The 21754-nt window shown below is 43.0% G+C and overlaps 1 non-coding gene across 1 annotated transcript; it reads left to right on the forward strand.

Moving 5' to 3' along the window:
- The first annotated feature begins 415 nt into the window (after positions 1-415).
- Positions 416-509, forward strand: trnai-uau (transfer RNA isoleucine (anticodon UAU)). The gene is made up of 2 exons: positions 416-453; positions 474-509. It is a non-coding gene; the product is annotated as a tRNA-Ile (tRNA).
- The last annotated feature ends 21245 nt before the right edge of the window (positions 510-21754 follow it).

Here is a 21754-nt window from a genome sequence, read left to right on the forward strand (position 1 = left end):
AGTGTTTTACTTTGAAAATATTGATGTGAGTGTTTCCTTTGGTCTGGCAGTGGCTACGAGCAAAGATATCATGGAAACGTCTGTCTCTCTTAAAAATTGCTTTAAAACACGCAACCACAGACATGTAATCTTACAGCGGTATGTGTTTAAGAACGGGACCATCACAATGGGGAAGATGCTGGAAGCAAGGAAAAACTGCCGTATCGCCTGCCGTACTTATGTCGTCATCAATTTAAATATTGGACACTTCTCGAAACCCAGCGGACATGTTTCCGTATGATAGCTCAATAATTTCACAGTAACGTTAGCATAAACGTTCGTGGGAAACAGGTGCAACAACATTTGTAACGTAAAAGGTAAACATTATCTCAATAGTTTGTTGTATAAAACACCAACTGTCGTCTGCACACAGTGAGCTCCAGTGGCGCAATCGGTTAGCGCGCGGTACTTATATGACAGTACATTGTAGAGCAATGCCGAGGTTGTGAGTTCGAGCCTCACCTGGAGCAGCGTTTTGATACAGTGTGTCATTGCAAATCTCTAATTTTGGAAACATAATTCACCCAGCATAGTTGTGCTCTCACAAAAGGAAACGTTAAGGACAATAAACTACAGACTTATCCACCTTGAAATATGAAATAAAAAGCCACTCTTCCAAATAATCTGCAAGTCAATACAAGTAGATCTTAAAGTAAGATGCCATGTATAAATATACTTTGAACAATTGATTAATAATTGTCATAATTGTCAGATTTAAACCCACATTTCACCAAATATTACATATTATTTATGTTGATATTCGTTGACTATATCGAAAAGAAAATCCTCTTATAGTACTAACATGGTATTAAAATATGACTCCTGGTAGTCTTCACAGTACAAACTCTGAAGAGGTATTTCAGCTCTACTGAAAACAGGGGGCAGCATCTCTCTGCAAAGATTCAGTCTCTTAAAGTTTGGTGAAAGGAGCCTATGTCACTCAAGTCTTTACAGTATAGCATGTATGCTGACTTGATATTTACATCATATTTACACATTTTCTTTAAATGAGAATTCAAGTTGTGGATCTCAAATCCTACATCTCGTATTATGTGTGATGTGATGTTCATTCACAAACAATCAAAGATGGATGTCAAAACTCATTGCATGCCCCAAAAAAATCTTTGAGAAGAATATTTCTTCAAGTTATATATATTCTATTCAAGATATTTAGTAAATATGACATGCCTAATTTTTTTTCTTGCTTCAAACTATATCCAGTAGACTCACTTTGCCCAGTCTGTGTGAGAGAAAGGTATAAACAATATTCAATACATTGATAACTTGACATGACATTTTGCTTCCAACCACTGAGGGTCATTGTTGTCCACTGTTTAAACGTACTGGTCTTTTTTTTTCTTACTGACGCAGATGTGAGTGCTTGAATGTGACTGGCTGTATCTGCTGTTTGAATGAAAACAGTTGGTCCGCATTTGCTCTTGAGTAAAATGTTGTGTACATCAACCAATCAGTTATCATTATAAGATAACTTCCAATAACACACAGCAACATTGAGCCTACAGTATCAGAGATAATGCAAATATTTATTTATAACATTTATTAACAAAATACATGTGTGGATATTTGTTCTTCTTCTGCATTTAGTGTGCATTCTAAATATTCTAGCACTACAGCTTTATGTGGCTAGAATTCTTCAAAATCAAGTTTTGTCTCAAATCCAGACAACGTCTTGGTGACATTGTTTCCTCGTGTAAAATGTAACAGGGCAGTGCACGGCGTATCAGCAGCAGTCTGCTGGCATGGATACAAAAAGACTTTTTCGGAACAACCCGTGCAGAATTGTCAGATTAGAAGTTTTATTGGTTCTACAGTAAGGTTCCAATCAACCAACGCATTCCACACATGTTGTCTGCCTGTGAAGTATATGGGTCATCACGCCTCTAGCTGCACAATAGCGTTTGGTTTGTTTGAATATATATAGCCTGCTGACCCATTTTATTATAATAGAGAGGAGTAAATGGTTTGTTTGTGTGTGCGTGCGTGAGAATGAATGATAGGATAGCCGAAAGAGAGAAGCTGTGATGGGACAGTGGGAGAGTGTGTGACGATGAAAAAGAACCAAAGGAGAGGCCTGAGAATAAACAGAACCCGACCGGTCTGTAGGCGTTGCCCTCATCTGGCTTGCGGCATTAATCACCTCCTTTGATTATCCAGCCATGTTCACACTTCCATGCACGCACACCCCTGCAAAAGACAGTCAATGTAGTCTTTTACGATTGAAATATCATATTCAACAGCAATGCTTGTTTTTGATAAGATACATGCACTTGTTATAACATAGCTTTCATCATCAAGACTCCTGACTTTCTGCTATTGGCTTAGGACTCCCTTTAAAACTTTGCACGGTTTGCCTCAAGCTCTAATTCAGTATTTAAACAAAAGGCATCCTGCAATAGTATATTAAGATCTTTAGCTCCAAGCCCTCCCCCGTTGCTAACCACACAGCTATGTGTCACAAGCTGTAATTCACGTCTGCCTTTGGTTAGCGCCGAGTGCTCACTCACTATCTAGCTGTCTGACAGCTCCCAGGCCCAGCTGTTATGTATTGCGAGCCCGTAGGCTCATGCTCATTACGTGTGAAGGCATAATTATTATCATTATTGGGTTTTTTCTTCTCCCCCCTTTTCCACTGCTCGCTCGAGCCTGGAGCGACAGCACTGATGAAGCACCTGTCAAGTTGCCGAAACGGAAGTGATGTCATTTTGCCTGGACACACACTAGCAAACTCTCAGGTCAACGGTGTGTGTTGTCAGAAGGGGGAGAAGTGTGTGTGTGTGTGTGTGTGTGTGTTAGATATAGATAGGAAAGGCTGAGCCATGCGATAATGTTTTGTTCCTGTGTGTGTGGGAAATTCTGCAGTTCACCTGGTGAAGAAGTCCCACGTGTGCCATTTACTTTACCTCCACTCTCAAACATGTGAATGTCGATCACACTTCATCGTCATCATGTGTGCAAGCTGCCAGGATAGCAAGCATTGTGTGCATAAAGGGGTTCGTTGCGAATGGGATTTAGTGTTGCGGCCAAATTGAGAGAAGAGGGCCTCGTCCCGACTGGTTGATACACATCTGGTTAACTTCCCCACCTCAGATGAAGAGCAGCACACTGCTTCTCTTTTGGCTCTTGTTGATGAATCGGGGCTGGATTTACCGTTACTTCTGCCTAGATGACTGCGGTTGACACAAGATGATTCATTTTATGGCGCCTATTTGTAGCGTGGAGCTTTGGGGAAACAGCCGTTCGGAGCAAAAAACCCACCCACATCAAACTAGAAGGGCAATCTAAGAGCACAGCTCTCTGCCGAGGCCTCGCCCTCTCTGGCAATGTTTACACAATTGAACAAAGTATTTGCACATCTGCCCCAAGATTTGGATCAGCTCTAAAATGTAACGGGGTCTTCTTTTGGCCCATGCGACACCCCTCTTCCCATTTCTGATAAAAACTCTGCTGAAAAACAACAACAACAACAGAGGCAGAGATAAACGGAATGGTCTTCGTTGGACGAAGGAAATTATGACACCAGGGCGATGTGAGGTTAAACAGTACAACTTTGCTCTTCTCAATTAAATAATCCACCTACAATGTGCTACAAACACGAAGCAAGTCTACAGAAGAGAAGTTGCCAGGTTTTGTGTGTTGACCAGTGTTCTGACGTATGACCATCTTGAGATCATTCTGACAATGCACAGTGAAACATTCCACAAGTTCAATACGGATATATAGAGGATAAAGGTTTTTTCGATATAATTTTTTCTTTGTCAATTTCCAGTAAAAATAAACAAAAGGTCACTGTAGTTACAGTAATGCGTGCTGTGCTTTTCCTTTCCGAAGCAGTAAAAAGTAAACGCAGCAAGCGGCAGGTGGCAGCTAAAAACTCGTAACAGTATCGTGTCCCGAACACTGTGCTGAGCCCAGAGGAGCCAGATGCACTTAAGAAGTGGAGGGTTTCTACAAGTATGTGTGTGTGTGTGTGTGTGTCGAGGACAAGGGTGTGTCGGGCCAGTTGGCTGTCTTCCCCGCTGCACCTCCTTAACCTAATTAAACATCCCTCCCACAGCCTGGTTCCTTTTGCCAATTCCAAACACCCGCACACGCATGCACACACGCACACATGCACACACACACTGACACACGCGCACACACACACACACACAGTGGATTTCAAGGATGTGTGATGCTTCACTCCTAATTTTTACGGACTTTCGTGTCAGAATCAGTGTTTGTGTGAGTGTTCAGGTGAACACAAATGTCCTCATTCCCAAGGAAACTTTGACTAAAAACTTTACAACAAACCATGGCAGCGCCACATAACTTCCAGGAAAGTCGGACACCTTTGTTTCTGCAACTTCCTGTATCAAAGAAACCCCCGCTCCAAAAAAACAAAACAGTACAGATAATATTATATTATCATCCAAACCAGAGATTTAGTTTGCATCCCAGCCTCCGCCCCTCTGTCCTCGCCCGGGGATTCTGGCCTGGTGAACAACCACATCCTCTACAAACGTGCCTGCCCATCCAGATAGATGTCACGATTAATGGAGGGACCACTGGGAGCGTTTGATTTATGTATGCGCAGAGCCCTTCTGGAAGAGGAAGAGTGTGTGACCTGATGGAGGGCCAGGATCTCTAAAAGGGGTCCTTCCTGAGTCTGAGCCAAGCAGCATTTTTGGCTGCACTGGCCGAAACTCATCACAGAAAGAGCGGGGGGACTGTTTTAACTTATATATATGTATGTTGCTTGCACCGATCTGTGTCAAGCCTTTCCAGTTCCCTGTTGCTCTGAATCTTCCCATGAACAGTTTGCGTGTGCAGATAAACACAAGCTCTAAATTTGACCGTTCTTTAAACATCTGCTTCTGCAACAACAGACACTGACATAAACACACACATGCGCTCCCCTCCAGTCAGCATGACTTGTGTGTTTGCTGCTTTGTTGCTTCGACAAACATCATCATTTTCAGTTTGTTGCGACCCAGGTGGGATTCATCAGTCCTCCAAATACCTAATATGGACTCAATAATTTTATAATGCATCCATTGTGTCTGTTTTGCCTGCTCCACCATAATGGCAGAATGAGTCATATGTGGATGGTATAACTAACAGGACGATGACCTTTGATGGAGGAGGTGGACTGTCTGATCCCGTGCCAGTGTGATTGTGCCCTGGCATCCAACACCACTGTAAAGAATCTTGGCGTTATCTTTGATCAGGACTTGTCCTTTAACTCCCACGTAAAGCAAATCTCAAGGACTGCATTCTTTCATCTTAATATTTCAAAAATCAGGCAGCACTTCTCTCAAAAAATGCAAAAAAAAATTGGTTCACGCGTTCACTTCGAGACTGGGATTACTGCACCCTTATTAGCAGCAGCTAATAAATCTCTTCCATCTTCCCTCCCAGGTGATCCAGAATGCTCGCAGCCTGTGTTCTCAAAAGAAAAAAGAGAAAGAATCACTGCACTGCTGCAGCTGCTGCTCTCCAGTAAAATCAAAAAAATCAAGAAAAATTAAAAATTACTTCTTAACCTACAAAAGCCTTGATTGGTCATATCTTAAGGAGTCTTAATACCATTGTCGTACTATAGCTACTCACTCTCAACAAATGCGGACTTATTGTAGTACGGTCTTAAAAAAAGAAATGGGAAAGTAGAATGAGCCTATCAAGCCTTGGTTATTTTACTTTCTTTTTGGAAACAGTCTCCAAATCAGTCCGTCACCTCGCACAAGAGTAGACTTAGACCCTTCCTCTTTGAGAGCTTTATAGTTGTTGGCTGAATCAGGTTTGCCTGGTTGAGCCCTGGTCCAGCCCTTCTGCTTATGCCTTAGGCTTATAGCTGTAGGTTTACGGCTGTCGGGGACCTCTCCTTTCTCTCTCCTTTTTCTCTCTCCTTTTTTTTTTCTTTCTCGTTCTCAATCATCTCCCGGAAGCTCTCTCTCAAAGTCCTCTTGACCTTTGAGTTTGACTCTTCATCCCATATCTGATGGGCTATCTGCCTGATGGATTCCTGCTCATGTGATCGCTGTGGTCGTGTTGAGACTCCTGCCACTCCTCTACCCGCCACTGTCCTGTTGAGACTCTCCCTCCACCCCCCTGCCTGATGGATCGCGGAGGAATATGCCTACTATGAACTATTCATATGAACCTATCATACACTCTGTCATATTCATTTTCATTACATTACTTCTGTACACAATCCTAAACATGTCATACTCCTCATGCTCCCTCCTCCCTCTCTTGAGGATCCTGCTGTTGCCTCTTTTTTTTTTCTCCTTTCCCTGAGTTTTGGGCTGAAGGTTTGTTTGTCTTTTTCCTTTGGGATGTTATGTGGGATGTGTGTGAAATTATGAGACAAAATTAAAAAAGACAATTTGTGAGGAGACAAATTTAATTGAATTGAATTGAACTCTACCTGCCCGGCCAGCTTAACGTCACCGCGGAAATGGGAGGGAGGCATGCCTGATTAGTGTGTTTGTGTATTTAATTTGTTTGTGAGAGATACTAGTGTATCTTGTAGAGTACTAGTGTTTGTGCAAAGATGCTCGGGTGTTTAGCACCTATATCTATGAATGAATGCATTGTGTGTTTTATTTTCCTCAGATGTTTTTATATATTTTCTGCGTGTTGGTTAATTAAAAATCACACCATAACCTATTTTTTTGAGACAGAAGTCATTTCGCAAGAGTGCAATGTCTGAACCAGGATTTTAGAATAATCAGTTCTTCCCGTACCTCTTAGTTACGGTTGCTAGGTCGGAGAAGACTTGAAGAAACATTTCGGGATTGCCTGTAAAAAAGAGAAAGAGTTACAGCGTTTTAGGTGGGACCTTTTTATTCCTATGAGAGTTCAGTTGCGCATGAAGCAAAACAATTATAATTGATTACAAAAATCATATAAAACTGAATTATTATTTGCAAATAACATCAGCGTTTATCTTTTCATGTCATCTTAAAAATAGGTCCAAAACCAACATATCTGTTTTTTCCCCCAAATCTCAGAAATAAGGCAGAAGCAAACTTGGCTGAAGTTGTTGACCAGAGATAATCCTCTTTATGTTGCGTTATAGATACGTTAGCTCGTGTTTTCCTAATATTAGTTAATAACTTAAGAGAATTAAGTTGTATTTTGTAATACACCTCACATGTCCATGAAGATTTTGACACCAATGTAACATGACTTACATGGTCATGTAACCTTTGAACAGAGCATATCAGTGTAGCAGGACAGGGGAAAAGTGATCACGGTTCTGATGGGGTCCAAACTTGAACAACGTTTTTTAGACCACAGAGCCAAAAGGGGCGGTACTTAGGAATGGTCAGTTTGGCGCTGGAGAGTTGTGGATTTGGAATATTTCATGTTTTAATGGAGCATTGCTGCCAAGTTTCTTATGTTAATAGTTTTGCTCTTTGGCCCAACCCCTGTGTATAACTGAATGCATGATAAATGCAAAATGCCTTTTCCCCGTCTCATGTAGACAGACAAGGCCCAACCAAGTGTGCGTGAGTGCATTAGTCCCGGGTGTTGTGTGGATCTGTCGGCGCCCAGCCTATCACTCCCCGTTGGCACATGAAGGCCAGGATGGTGGCTGGGGGCTGGGAGCTGCTGACATGGCCGCCCAGTTCAAAGAGATGGAGCAGGAGATGCAGGCAGAGAGCGAACAGAGAGGCCTTTATATTCACCTTGGCTAAGCCTGGGAAAACTCTGCAGCCCCCCCCATACACACACACTCTCCCGTGTTCGCAGGCAGGGAGGCAAGTGGACTTACAGGTGCTGTATAGTGCTGCTCTGTGATCGGTCAAAGAAAACTCCACAACTTCCCATGTACATATTTCAATGAGACTGATGGATGGCAATGAGTGTAGGGTGTAGAACATGTGAAAATATCACAAGCAGGTGTGTCTAAAAATTAGAAAAATAGATGTTTATATCCACCAGTCAGTATGGATGCTGAGGCTGAACAATTTCTTCTGACCTCTGACCTCCATCCATGCCAATATCTTTGGTGATAGTTCACCAATTTTTATCTTGCACTTACTGCACCTGTCCATCCTGGAGAGGGATCCTCCTCTGTTGCTCTCCTGAAGGTTTCTTCCCTTTTTTCCCCCTGAAGGGTTATTTGGGAGTTTTTCCTGGTCCGATGTGAGGTCCTGGGACAGGGATGTCTATGTGTACAGATTGTAAAGCACTCTGAGACAAATTTGTAATTTGTGAAATTGGGCTATACAAATAAACTGAATTGAATTGAATTGAATTACTGTAATTGTAAAATGAAAAAACTAATGTAACTTACTATTACTATTACTATATACACAGCGAAATGGTTTTAAATCTGCCACAACAACCAGGATTTGTTGTACATGTACTTGTCTTTGCCTGTTGCAATTGAAGGGAGCTACAGTTTATTAAATTACAGGTATAAAATCCCTGTACAATTTCTAGCCTTCATTTGAGGATTCATCTCAAGGATATTTCATCAAATTTTAGTAAGAATTTCAGTTTCAAGTTGGTGTTGAGGAAATTTGCTGTTGATGCAAGCGGGACTTTTTGAATACTTGTCTTGATACATGTATTTCCATCCCCTATATTAGCAAGCTTTATTTAATTGGTGTTATTATTTCAGATGTGGGCACTATTTGAAGACCAACGACTTGTTTTAGGGAAGTGTACAATTTGACCCGAATGTGGTGCTAGAGAAAAAGTCAGATAAATAATTAGGAACCATCTTGTCGAAAATCGACTATTTAAAAATGAATGGATAAATGATTTTATACACCAAGGGCAGTTTTATTTGTATTTTTAGTATTTGAAGGAGGTCGATTTTCTTAGTTTTCCGCATCAACCAATCGAGCTTTGTGATTATAAAAAAACAACACGGATGCTCTGTGCTTCGAACACAACAGCAAACTTGAATGCTAAGACGGCGCATACCAGATCCTGCCTTTCACAGTAAAAGCCCCTCAACATATTAACACGGTGCCATGGCAGTTCATAAAATAGTTACAATATGCTAACTGTGTGTGCTAGCAGTGTGGCCAAGGACATCCATGAGGAGGAAAGGAGTAAAGAGGACTACGAAGAGGAGAACCTCGTAACCTGGACTTTGCCGTGTTAAGTTTTTTATTTAATAAGGAACCACATTCTCCTCCGGGACGCTTTATGTTTATTGATGGACTTTTTTTGTTTTTGATTGAAAGGAATCACCTGAGTTGCCCGTGGCATTTTATAATAAACCTTCCCCTTCATTTTAAACCTGATTGTGCCTATTTTTTCAGCTCTCTTGCACTGCGCCACACTAGCCGGCCCTGGGGAATATGTTTGGGAAAAACTGCTATTGAGCTATATAATGCTAACACATGCTTCTTGCTGCCCTTGTCTTTCTCGTTCCCCTCACTATGGTCTCTCAACGATTTGTTACATTGGCCCTCTATACTGCACCATTCTTCTCTGCAGGCTGGCTACTACCGACGACACTTAGTGTTTATAACCTGCAATACCATACACTCACACCTGTTCCACTTGTTGTGCTGCCATCACGCACCCCAGCTACACAAGTTACCCTCCAGGATCTTTTTGAATGCTTTCTTTTCAATATTTGTTTTACTCTTTACCTATTTTTATGACACCTTCTTTTGGCCCGACTGTGATGAAACGTGTTGCTGGAGCAGGCTTACATGTACATTGGCAGGGCCAGGCAGGTGTCACTCAGCAGACCCTTGCTGTTTTATTAATAATGTTTTATGTTTTGCCGCCGACAGCAATGAATGTAACCATTCAGCGAAGGGTGTAAGGAAGGGTTGGAGAGAAAAGCGTAGGAAGCTGCGTGTTTGGTAAGAACTGGCTTAGGGAAGGCTGGTATATGCGCTGTGTCTGGTTTGTGTGATCGAGGTTGTGTCGTTTGTGTATATGTGTGTTAGAATGGAGGGGAAAGGCTGACATCACTCCTTCCAGCGCCGAGGGGGTTGTTGTTGCCATTCATGGCGTTGAGGAGCCGCCTGACATTTCTATGAAACTTCACATCACAGTCGCTCTGTCATTTCCTAATGTAGACACACACGTGTACACACACAGAAACGCGTACATGCTAAGATACCGTCATACTGACTGGAATACACATTCTCACACATACTTAAGCTTGAAAAAAGACCAACGCACTTTACACAATCACTTGCTTGCACATGTTTCCAAGATTCGGGGCTTTAAGCACATTGGGCTGCATGCAAAGAACATGCTTTCTCAGGAAATGTATGAATCCTGATAGCGCTGTGCGGGCAAAGCAATCATTTTCACTGTCTAAAGTTTAAAGGTGCAATCTGGAATTTATTTGACTATCAACACAAGTTTGACTTTGGGAAATAGCTAATGGGAAATGAGCCTTCTTTAAAACGTTGTTAAGCCACAGTAACTCGATACAAATGTTAGACATATGAATGAACCTTCGATGCACGTTATCACTCCTAATTTGGGCTTGAATGAAAAGAAGTGCATTCAAAGTTGACAAAGAAGCTTGAGTAAAAAAAAACATCCAAGCCTGTTCAACACAATAAATTCAAGCCTTCTACATAAAACATAATGAGGACTACAATGATATTTAACCCTCCTATTACCTTTGGGGTCAATTTGACCCCATTCAATGTCAACGTCTCTAAAAATATGATTGACATAATTTTTTTTGCTTCATATTTCATGACTTTTCCTAATTTATTGGGGACAACTGGGAAAACATAAAAGTCACATGATGATATGTTTTCAATGTCCTGTACCCAACTTGTACGCATCGGTGTTCTTTGGGGTCAATTTGACCCCAGGCTGTTTTTCTCTGTGTAAAACATATAAGGAATATCAACTTTTTAATTTATTTAAAGGGCTATTTAGGTAGTCAACAAACACACATAAAGTACCTGACACTTAAACTTGGGAAACAATATTAATTCTTATCATTTTCTGGAGGTTTTAATTGCTGTGGTCAAAAAGGGTAAAATATGTTGATTTGAAGGTAACAGGAGGGTTAAAGGATGTTTGACTTAAAATAATGCAGTGAGACAACACTTTCACATCAAGTAAAAAGTTATGTTGAAGTCTTTCCTATCCATTCTGACTGTGTGGTATTTGTTGTATAAAATGGAATTAAAACATTTCCTCTTCATTCCCCTTTTTGTTTGGAATTAAAACATGGACTTCACCCCCTTTCCTTCTGTCTGGCTGTCTGTCATACCATGTGTATACTGAGTGGAGATTAGGACTGGTATTAATGGGATGTCCCTTGCTGCATGTCCCCCCTCTGCTCCCTCACATTCCACTGTCCCTAACATACACACTCACATAGACGGCCTTATATGACCCCGCTCCAACCTGCCCTACTTGAACATACACATGTACACAACCACACACATTCCCCCTTTGGCAATGCTTCATTCCCTCCATCCCCCTCCCCTTTTGGACATCAGAGCAGGCCTCCCCAATCCCCCTTTAGCAAGCACCCAGGCCTGTTAAACCAATAGACGGCCAGGTCTATTGTCCCACAGCTTGATCTGGAGTGTGTGTGTTGGTTTGGCCCGGACGGTAGGTTAGTATAAGGTTTGGACAGCATTGGATCCCTTCTAATCCCAGAAAAGCAAACGTAAAGCCGAGTTCAGGACCTCCGGCGCTTTCAGTGATACACCCTTCCTCACCTGGAAACACACACTCTCACACATAGTATGCATACACAATGTTATGACCACAGTGGAACCCGGAAGACCTGTTGTCTTCCGATTAAATAAAAGGCACAGTCACAGCAATAGGTTGCACAGCAATATTCATCTCTATCTCCTCAGTGGCTCTACTAGCTTCAATTGTATTTCCTCTGGCATTTTGTCCTCAGGATTGATAATTCATACTTTCCATCCAACAAAGTTTAAGAGGGGGACACAAATCTGTTGGAGCTGGAAAGATGTCAGCAAGCAAGCTTCCCATTTCGAAAGCTCCTTAGCCGCTTAGTCCTTATAACCGTGCACAGTTTACTCAAAAGATTTATCACTGGACTTCTATTTTTAACTCTTTGCAATTCATTTTGCCTTAGTTGGACAATTTTTACTAAATAAATAAATAAAATATGTGGAGCATCATGGCTAACAATGACAATAAATGATTTCACTGGATGGGGCAAAAAAACAGCGGCATTTCCAGTTTGATACTAAAAGTAAGCACTGTGTTCAGGCTTGTTAAGTAACATTGTTACACTTGTTACATAAGGTTATCTGAGAAAGTTTGCTCAGGGCCGTTATCTACTTGCACTAGTTATATGCTATTGTTATCTTACGTTATTATCCATGTGGTAAGGTGCATTTCTGCAAGCCTGATATAAGGCTGAATAAGGATAATATTTATGAAACTTAGTTTTGATTCGGAAGCATCAACGCTTATGTTTAATGTATCTCGTGGTTTGAAGGACCTGCAGTGCTCAATGCTAATTTCTTTATACTGCAGAATTGGATGGTAAAAACTCACATTAACCCAATACATTTATATTTGTATTATTAACCATAAAGCCAGGCCCAATTCTAAGACATTTTAATCAGTATTGCTTAACTATTTTCAGATGAAGTAAGACTTTCTAACACCAACAAATTAAACTATTCAATTATTCGATATACTGGGTAAACTTACAACCATTTCCACGATATGTAATTCCTTCTGTATCATCATACATTACATTTCCCACACTTTCAATACTGAACGCCTTTCAGGCTTCCCGTTGCCATACATAATACATGGTGCACATTTCAAATGCCTGTACATTAAAAACAAGAAAAATAAGGAACAACCCCCCCTCCAGCCTCTTTTTAACCTCCAGCTTCTGAACACTCCTCAGTGACTGTCAGAGGAAAGAGTTAAGCCTTGGGGTGTAAGTGTAATGCACACTGCCCCTGCGAATTGACTTTAAACGGGGTGAAAGAAAATCAGAACACAGCAAGCGGTTTTGATTTATGGGAGCAGAACCACATTTGATATTCATTTCCGCAGCTGTGGCCAGCTAAAAAAACAGCCCGCAAATAGACCCACACTGACAATGGCTCAGTGTAGCCCTCCAGCGTGTGTGTGTGTCTCGGAGCATGCGTGCGTCAGTCCTATTTTAAAATTGTTTTGGGGCTCCTTCAGTCAAATTTGCTGCAGATGTTTCTGATCCGCCAAACACGTATAATAAGTAATTATTGAAAACACCTTTCGGTTGCCCAGGGTTGTGTGGCGCTTCATTTTGTGCAATCGAAGCTGCGGTTCATTTTAGAGAGGCGCGGGATCCAAGAGTTTACTGAAAGCCAGCAAAATAGCCATGCAGTCAGAATTTCCTGAAAGGAGAAGAGAGAAAAGGGAGCTTAAGGAAATATTCCCCACCTCGCCTCAGTGAAATGAGAGAGAGATGGAGTGATGAAGAGGGAAAGATCAACAGAAATCACAACCAGTCAGGTGGAGAGAGATGAGGAGATTTGGTGGTTAGAGATAGAGGGAGGCTCATCGCAAACTATAGGCCAATAACTGGGCATGTAAACTGATCATTTCTTCTGGCATTAAAAAAGAAACATCTGTGCAAAACACATGTACTTCTTCATACGGATGGAATATGTAAAGTAGGGAAAGCGAACTGAACTGTACTTTGTACTCGTGTGACTGGCTCTGATGGCCTGCAATTATAACAAGGGCGAAATGTATCCTTCCTTTTATGTTGAGTTCAACTTTGACGAACTTTGATGCCATTGACCTAGAAAGTCACAGAGACAAAATCCGAGGACAAAAAGGTTTTTAACTTACAAATAAAAATGTGAAGATGACTATGAGAGTAAACTGATGCCAATTTTGCCATTTTGGCATCAGTTTACTCTCACAGTCATCTCTCCGTACAATCACTGTGGAGCTGCAGCTACTTGTCACTGCGTAAAGTCTCTGCAATTTTAAAGCCATGTTTGGACAAGCGTACGTGTCTACAAATTGGTGTCCGCGATTCTGTGCGGGTGTCTGATTGCTTGTTTTGTATGCGGGTGTTTGTGTTCTGCATGTGTGCATGTCATTTATATATAGAGAGAGGGGTTGAGGAGAGAGAGAAAGAGATTGGAGACAGGATGGGGGATGACAGGCTGGATCTGATTACGGGGTTGGAATGACTGGGAGGGTTTTTGCGGTGCAGAGCTTTCTCAATAGTACATTCCTGTGTGCAAGCTGGGGCAGGATCCACGGCTCCAGGCTCGCCTCTGCCAGAGAGATTGAGCAAAAGGAGGAAAAAAAGAAGTGGACCTCGTCAGAACAAGCAGTTGGGTCAGGACTCACACTTGGTAGGCCCTTGCTCGATAGCATAACAGATGGTGAGTTATTCACACATCTCGCGCCAACCTCCGTGACACTGGTAATGCGGTTTAACAGGCTTTGCATGTTGGAACTGGTGGGGTTCTTGTTTTTGGACACTGGGTGATGTGCTCTCTGAAACTGTCAGCACCAAGCAGAGTGACCTTTACAGAAGGAAACCAGCTATTTTTTATTTTGGGGTGGGGAGAGGTTTCGTGGGGGCCAAGCTTTTTTGTGTGTGCCAGCAGGAAAATGTCTAACAACTGGACAAATCAGCGCTTTTCAAAAGTCAACAGCTGCTTGCCAGCGTGAGCCCACGGTGCTGGAAAAGTCGAAGACTCACCTGCTCTGTTAAATGCTACAAGTTGCTTGAGGTCCTTCTACACAAGCACGCACATGAGTAGAGAACGGATCAAAACCATCAGCTAGTCTATCAGCCCGACTGGCGAAATGCCAAAACGTCTATCTTTCCGCTTAGCTGTCTGTCTCTCGCGCTCGCTGTCTGACTAGCTGTTTGTACTTGCCAGGTAACAGACAGACTGTTTCTCTTCCCGTCTCATAGATTCTGTGCTCGCTCTCGCCTCCTTACTTGCACACGCACACACACATATACTCCCTCAGCGTCAAGTTCAGGCCAAGGTTTGGACACGAGTCGGTGAACAACACAGAGGTTCCCATGCTGAAAGCTGATAAGGAGGCCTTCCTCCCACTGCCAGCTCCTTTCTCCTCCCATGCAGTGCTAGGCAGTGTGTGGACTTCATTTTTGTAATATTATTATTATGTGTGTGTGTGTGTGTGTGTGTGTACGAGGGCAGCTGGGGAAGGTAAGTAGGAGCATGAGGAGGGTGATGCGGGCCTTCACCCAGGCCTTTGTTCCCTCTCTTACTCCTGCCACCATTGCTGCTGACGGTAAACACCTCCAGCAACTCACAAAAGAACCCCCTCCTCGCACTTTAGTTTGATTTACTACACGAAGGAAATAACAATAACTTATCCGTATGCCGCCGCCGCCCCCTCCCACTCTCTCTTTGTTCGCAGGGTTTGTTTACTATTCTCTGTATGGAAAATCCTTCAGGAATGTGGAGGAAGTGGGTGTATCCTCCAGTAGCTTGAGTTTTTAACAGGGGAGGATAGGGGCTGTTCCAATATCCCACAATGCTTCAGGTGGTCATGCAAGCAGGGTGTGTTAGTGTGTGAGTTGGCTTTAGGTTACCCGAGGCAACAGGGCCTACTTTTCGTCAGTCATTGGGTTGCATTCATTGAAGTTCACACCTACGGATAAGTATAAAAGACGGATCCTCCCCCAAAGTGCCAACTTTGTGTCCGTGACCAGCTATCCATTGGATGATCATTATGATTCTGTATCTTGAGAATTTCCTTGTTCCGAATATTGTCTCATTTCCATCCTACCATTTCACACACACCCTTTAAATATGCTAAATTCATTCTTAATTTTTCCTTGAAAAACAGACAATTGAGTTTGAAAGGTTGATAACCGTATAAAAAAAACCCAGTACCATCCAAACAAGGTCCATTTAGTAACTGTTTCCAAGATCAATAATCAACTTTTAATTTTAAGCTAACGTGAAAAGACTTCAAGGTGCTCGAAGGTGCATATCTATTGCCTTCACTTGGCTCTCCAAATGGGTCAGATTGTTAAAGGAATGTAGGGTGGACATTACTCCACCAGATCAATACATAGCAATTAGTTGGTTGCTGCTATATTAATGTTCTGAATATGGAAAGAACTTTGACAAGTTCATGAAAAATATGCACACTTTCTGTTTTGAGGAAGGTCGTGGTACTTGACTGCCCCCTTAATATTTGACAAATTCAGAAAAAAAGGATATTAAAGGTTTTCAAAAACCCGAGACCAACCTTAAAGCTACTATAATCAATATTTTGATATAAACAACTATGTGTAATGTGAAAAGAGTATCTATGGGTGGTATTTATCAGGTGGTCAGAGAACAGGCTTTAAATGAATTTGAATGTTACTTTGTGTCTGTGGATGTGTATGAAGGACGCATTTGCCAGAATATCTTTATTAGGAAATATGGGTGTACATGAATTTTGTGTTCACCACTTGTTTCCAGTGCCCCCAAGTCCAGCCTAATTTGATTCAATTAACAAATCTTTAGTAGACTTTAATGGCTACATGACATTTCCCTTAACTGTCAATTTCAGATGTTGAGAGATTAAGAGGCAATTCTATGGCCCCTTTAAATTATACATTACGGTTTGAATTTTGTTATATACATTTTAATGGCCTTTTAGCTAAACTCTGCTCCTCTAATACCGGAATATCATAAACCTATTCATTTATCAAAACATACATTATATATCTGCTTAGAATTCCTTAAAAACATATTATTAACACGGCAACTCTGGATTAGTTACTTTCGGGCGACAGTTTAGAAAGCGGTTCCATTCCTCTTTAATTGTTATTCTTTACATCAATGATTTGTATGTCATTGAAAGTAGTTTACTGTTGGTGTTGTGTGGCAGTTGCTGTGATGACCTCTGACACCCAACCCCTGCTACCAGTAAAAACCCACCTGTGATGACACACACACACATCTGCGGTAACCTGCAGCCCTCTTCAACGACCTCTGACCTTGAGGGCTTCGGCGGCTGTATTACAAATCTGGACAGCGTATCTTAAGCTGCCACCTTCGAGTGATTATGAGGAAAACATGACGACGGTAGCAGCGAGGGTAATAATGCTATTAAGTCCTGGCACCTATGCTGGAAAGAAATGAACTGTTTGCAAGTAATGGAGGTTACAACCTTTTAGTTAGAAGCAACATTTAGATGAAGCTCTCATGCCCCCTCTCAACCCCTCTTACAAACATGGCCTTCTGAAAAGGGGCTGAATCATCTGCGCTAATGAGGGCCTTTGGTTTCCATGTTGCTCCGATTCTGACCGTGTCTGCGTCTGCCTTGACCACTAAAGAGCCCCAGCTGCCCACAAAAATGCCTACAAGGGGATGCCTGCCTCCTGACTCCATGTGCTCTTGTTTTTGTGTGTGTTTTTGACCGGCATGAAAAAGTACATTGCGCAACTGTGTTTCGTCTTTGCTTGTGTCTCCCAGCTAGCAGCAGCAGATGCGGCGGCCTCCTGGATGGCTACATCAGAAATAAACCTCTCTTGAAAGTATTCGCTGGGAAAGCACGGTCATGAAAGTTTGGATGATTCCCAAAATACAAGTATATCAAAAGTTGCGCAATCCGGTGCGATGTCACCGCTCATCCGTCGCGTCCTGTATCATCCCAGCAGAAGAAAACAGACCCAACAAATGTGTTGCAGGTCTGCTTCGAATCACGGTACCTGTTGTTGCAGCACATCAAGTCTAATCCTTGAGGTGTCTGTGTCCCGTGGACTTTGTGTGTGTGTATAACTACACAAGAGTGGGGGTTTAATCTGCGTGCGTGCATGTCCGTCTGTCTTTGCAGGTGATGATCTGATCTCAGGTGGCAGCTCGAGTGTAATTGTGTTCGAGGAATCCGGCCCCCCATCTTCCAATCTGTCCATCTCTCAGCGCTCTTGTAGAGGAGGATGAGAGTCCCGCCTCTCTGCAGCAGGTGATCACAGGACTCCTTTTTTCTGTTTTATGGAAACGGGCCTGTCACACTGGTATGTGGCCGACCTCTTAAGAATCGGCACATGAGCCCCGCTATTAATACCTGTTTATAGAGCTATAGTCACCACAACCTTTTTTGATATTTAGCAACATAACTTCATATCTAATTTCCCTCGTAATTATCTGATTTTGCAAGTAAACCAGGCATTAACCTACAGGTCTGAAAAGCAAAGCTAATGCAGACATGTTTTAATGGTCAGCAGGGGGCAACTCCTCTGGTTGCAGAACAAAAGACGTTGTAAAACTCTTTAAAATTATTCTACTTCTCAGTTGATTTATTACCTCAGTAAATGTTGAAAAGAAAAAGTTTATAGTTTTGATAGTTCAGTGTTTTTAAAAAGTACATGAAACTTAATTGTGACCTTTTTTGATAGCCTATTTTCAGAGATATGACTTCAGATGGAAGGATTTTAGCAATCAGTCCGGAGTGAAACCAGAGTTTCCCTGCCTTTAGGGACCTCTAACCTACCTCAAATTATTTTGTTCCTCCTTTTTATTAGCCACAGATGGCTCTGGGGATATCAATGTCAGACGGTTTATTCATCTACCAGATGGATTGCTGCAAAATTCATGTTTTCTAGATGATGAAACCAAGTCATTAGGTTTCATCATCTAGAAAACATGAATTTTGCGACTGATGAAACCTAATGACTTTGTTGATCCCGTTACTTTTTCTCCAGCACCATCAAACAGGTTGGGCATTTGGTACGCACTATGTACCCTTGCGTAGTGCGTGAATGTCGACAGGGTAATGTTTTCTCAAAAAGAACACAGCTTTTGTGCATTGACCAGAAATGATGATCACAACAACTTCTTTTTAATGGCAAATTCGTAAGCGTGTCGAGTATTGCCTCCAACATCAGTTTCCAACAGATCTTTTTCCACCGGCTTCTCTACTCAATTGATAATTATATCATATTCAAATTCAAATTAATGCAATTTTTACTTTGACTTTACGCCATGTAGAAAATACCCCACCTCTCCGCCATTTTCACAGGTGTCTCCCCTTTCGCTATGTTGCCAAGATGGCGACCATTAAAGGTGAGAAATATCCAGTGTTCCACACTACATTTTGTGCATTATGAGTATCACATCCAAGTACTCATAGGTCACAGCATTTGCCACATTGTCAGTGTGAGCGCACTTATGCAGTCAAAATAGCAAGTGTGAGTACAGAACTCCAAATGGGTATCTTCTTTAAAATTCTGAATGTTCAAGAACCTTTACGTCGCAGTTCAGATTATTTGGTCACATTAAACCCATTTTCATATAAAGTAAAAATCTGACTGAATTAGGCAATTAGGCTTCACTAGACCATCAAGTTATCGAGATGAAGATTACATTACATGTCATTTAGCAGACGCCTTTATCCAAAGCGACTTACAATAAGTGCATTTCAACCAAGAGTACAAACTAAGAACAACAAGAATACAGGAAGTAACATTTCCTCAACATAGTCGAACTACAAAAGTACCATAAGTAAGAGCTATTTAAGTGCCACATGAAGTGCAAATCTGTGTTTTACTCCAGATATAGTCGGAAAAGGTGTGTTTTCAGTCTCCGACGGAAGATGTAGAGACTTTCTGCTGTCCTGATGTCAGTGGGGAGCTCGTTCCACCACTGAGGAGCAGGACAGCAAACAGTCTGGATGTAGAGTGATTAGCTCGAGGTGGAGGACTCACAAGTCGATTGGCTGTTGCCGAGCGGAGCGAACGTGCCGGGGTGTACGGTGTGACCATATCCCGGATGTAGACGGGGCCGATCAGTTCAGAGCACGGTACGCCAGGACCAGTGTTTTGAAGCGGATGCGGGCAGCCACCGGTAACCAGTGGAGAGAGCGGAGGAGCGGAGTGGTGTGGGTGAACTTCGGGAGGCTGAAGACCAGTCGAGCTGCTGCATTCTGGATGAGCTGCAGAGGTCGGATGGCCTTAGCAGGTAGACCAGCCAGGAGGGAGTTGCAGTAGTCAAGGCGTGAGATGACCAGAGCCTGGACCAGAACCTGTGCCGCCTTCTGAGTAAGAAGAGGCCGTATTCTCCTGATGTTGTGCAGCATGTACCTACAGGAACGCGTCGTCGCAGCGATGTTGGCCGTCAGGGAGAGTTTACTGTCTAGTGTCACCCCGAGGTTCCTGGCAGTCAGGGTAGGGGCCAACACAGAGCTGTTGAAGGTGGTAGTCAGGTCATGGGTGGGGTAGCCTTTCCCTGGAAGGAATAGTAGCTGGGTCTTGTCAGGGTTGATTTTCAGGTGGTGAGCAGACATCCACTGAGAGATGTCGGTCAGACAGGCAGAGATTCGTGCCGCCACCTGTGTTTCGGACGGTGGAAACAAGAAGATCAGTTGGGTGTCGTCAGCATAGCTATGGTAGGAGAAGCCATGCGAATGAATGACAAAGCCGAGAGAGTTTGTGTACAGAGAGAAGAGCAGGGGACCCAGGACGGAGCCTTGAGGAACCCCAGTAGTGAGAGGACAAGGATCAGACACAGATCCACTCCAAGTTACCCGGTAGGTGCGGTCGTTAAGGTAGGAAGAGAAAAGTGCGAGTGCAGTGCCTGAGATCCCCAGGTCCTGAAGAGAAGAGATAAGGATCTGGTGGTTCACGGTGTCAAATGCTGCAGAAAGGTCCAGAAGGATAAGGACAGAGGAGAGAGAGGCTGCTCTAGCAGTGTGAAGCTGCTCAGAGACAGCAAGGAGGGCCGTCTCTGTCGAGTGGCCGGCCTTGAATCCAGACTGGTGAGGGTCAAGAAGGTTGTTACTGTGGAGATAGGAGGACACTTGGCTCAAGATAGCTCGCTCCAGAGTTTTGGAGAGAAAAGGAAGAAGAGAGACCGGTCTGTAGTTGCTGACTTCAGACGGGTCGAGCGTGGGTTTCTTCAGGAGAGGGTTGACTCTCGCCTCCTTCAGAGAGTTAGGGAAACAGCCAGTTGAGAGGGAGCTGTTAATAAGATGGGTGAGGAAGGACAGAAGATCAGGAGCAATAGCCTGGAGAATGGGAGACGGGACGGTGTCAAGGGCGCAGGTGGTCGGTCGAGCTGAGGTCACCAAGCTAAGAACTTGATTGGGAGACAAGGGGGTGAAAGAGGAAAGAGAGGGGGATGAAGAAGTTAATGTTGGTGAAGTGATAGAAGATGGATTAGTAAAGGAGGAGCGTATGTCGTCTATCTTGTTTGTAAAGTAGTCGACAAAGTGGCTCGGCAAAAGGGTGGAAGGAGGAGGGGGACAGGGGGGATCAAGGAGGTTGGAAAAGATAGAGAATTGTTTTTTGGGGTTAGAGAAGGAAGACTGAATTTTGGTCAGGTAGAAAGAGCTTTTGGCTGCAGAGATAGAGGTAGAGAATGAGGAGAGGAGAGATTGATAGAAGAGCAAGTCATCCGCTTCATTCGATTTGCGCCATTTCCTTTCCGCCGCTCGCAGGGTGGCTCTCTCGGCGCGCACTGAGTCTGACAACCACGGAGCCGGAGAGGATTTCCGAACCGGTCGTGTCTTAAAAGGACAAAGAGAATCAAGAGATGAAGACAGGGAAGAGAGGAGAGTGTCTGTGGCAGAGTTAGGATGCATGAGTGAGAAGCAGTCAGTTGAGGGGAGAGCAGATAGGACAGAGGAGGCAAGAGAGGAGGGGCAGAGGGTGCGAATGTTGCGGCGTACAGGTGCAGATTCTGTAGATATGGGTGGGTTGTCAGTACCAGAGAGTGAGAGAGAGTAAGAGATGAAGAAGTGGTCAGAGACATGGAGAGGAGTCACAGTG

Source organism: Pseudoliparis swirei, chromosome 17 (assembly GCF_029220125.1).
Source record: "Pseudoliparis swirei isolate HS2019 ecotype Mariana Trench chromosome 17, NWPU_hadal_v1, whole genome shotgun sequence".
Taxonomy (NCBI): domain Eukaryota; kingdom Metazoa; phylum Chordata; class Actinopteri; order Perciformes; family Liparidae; genus Pseudoliparis; species Pseudoliparis swirei.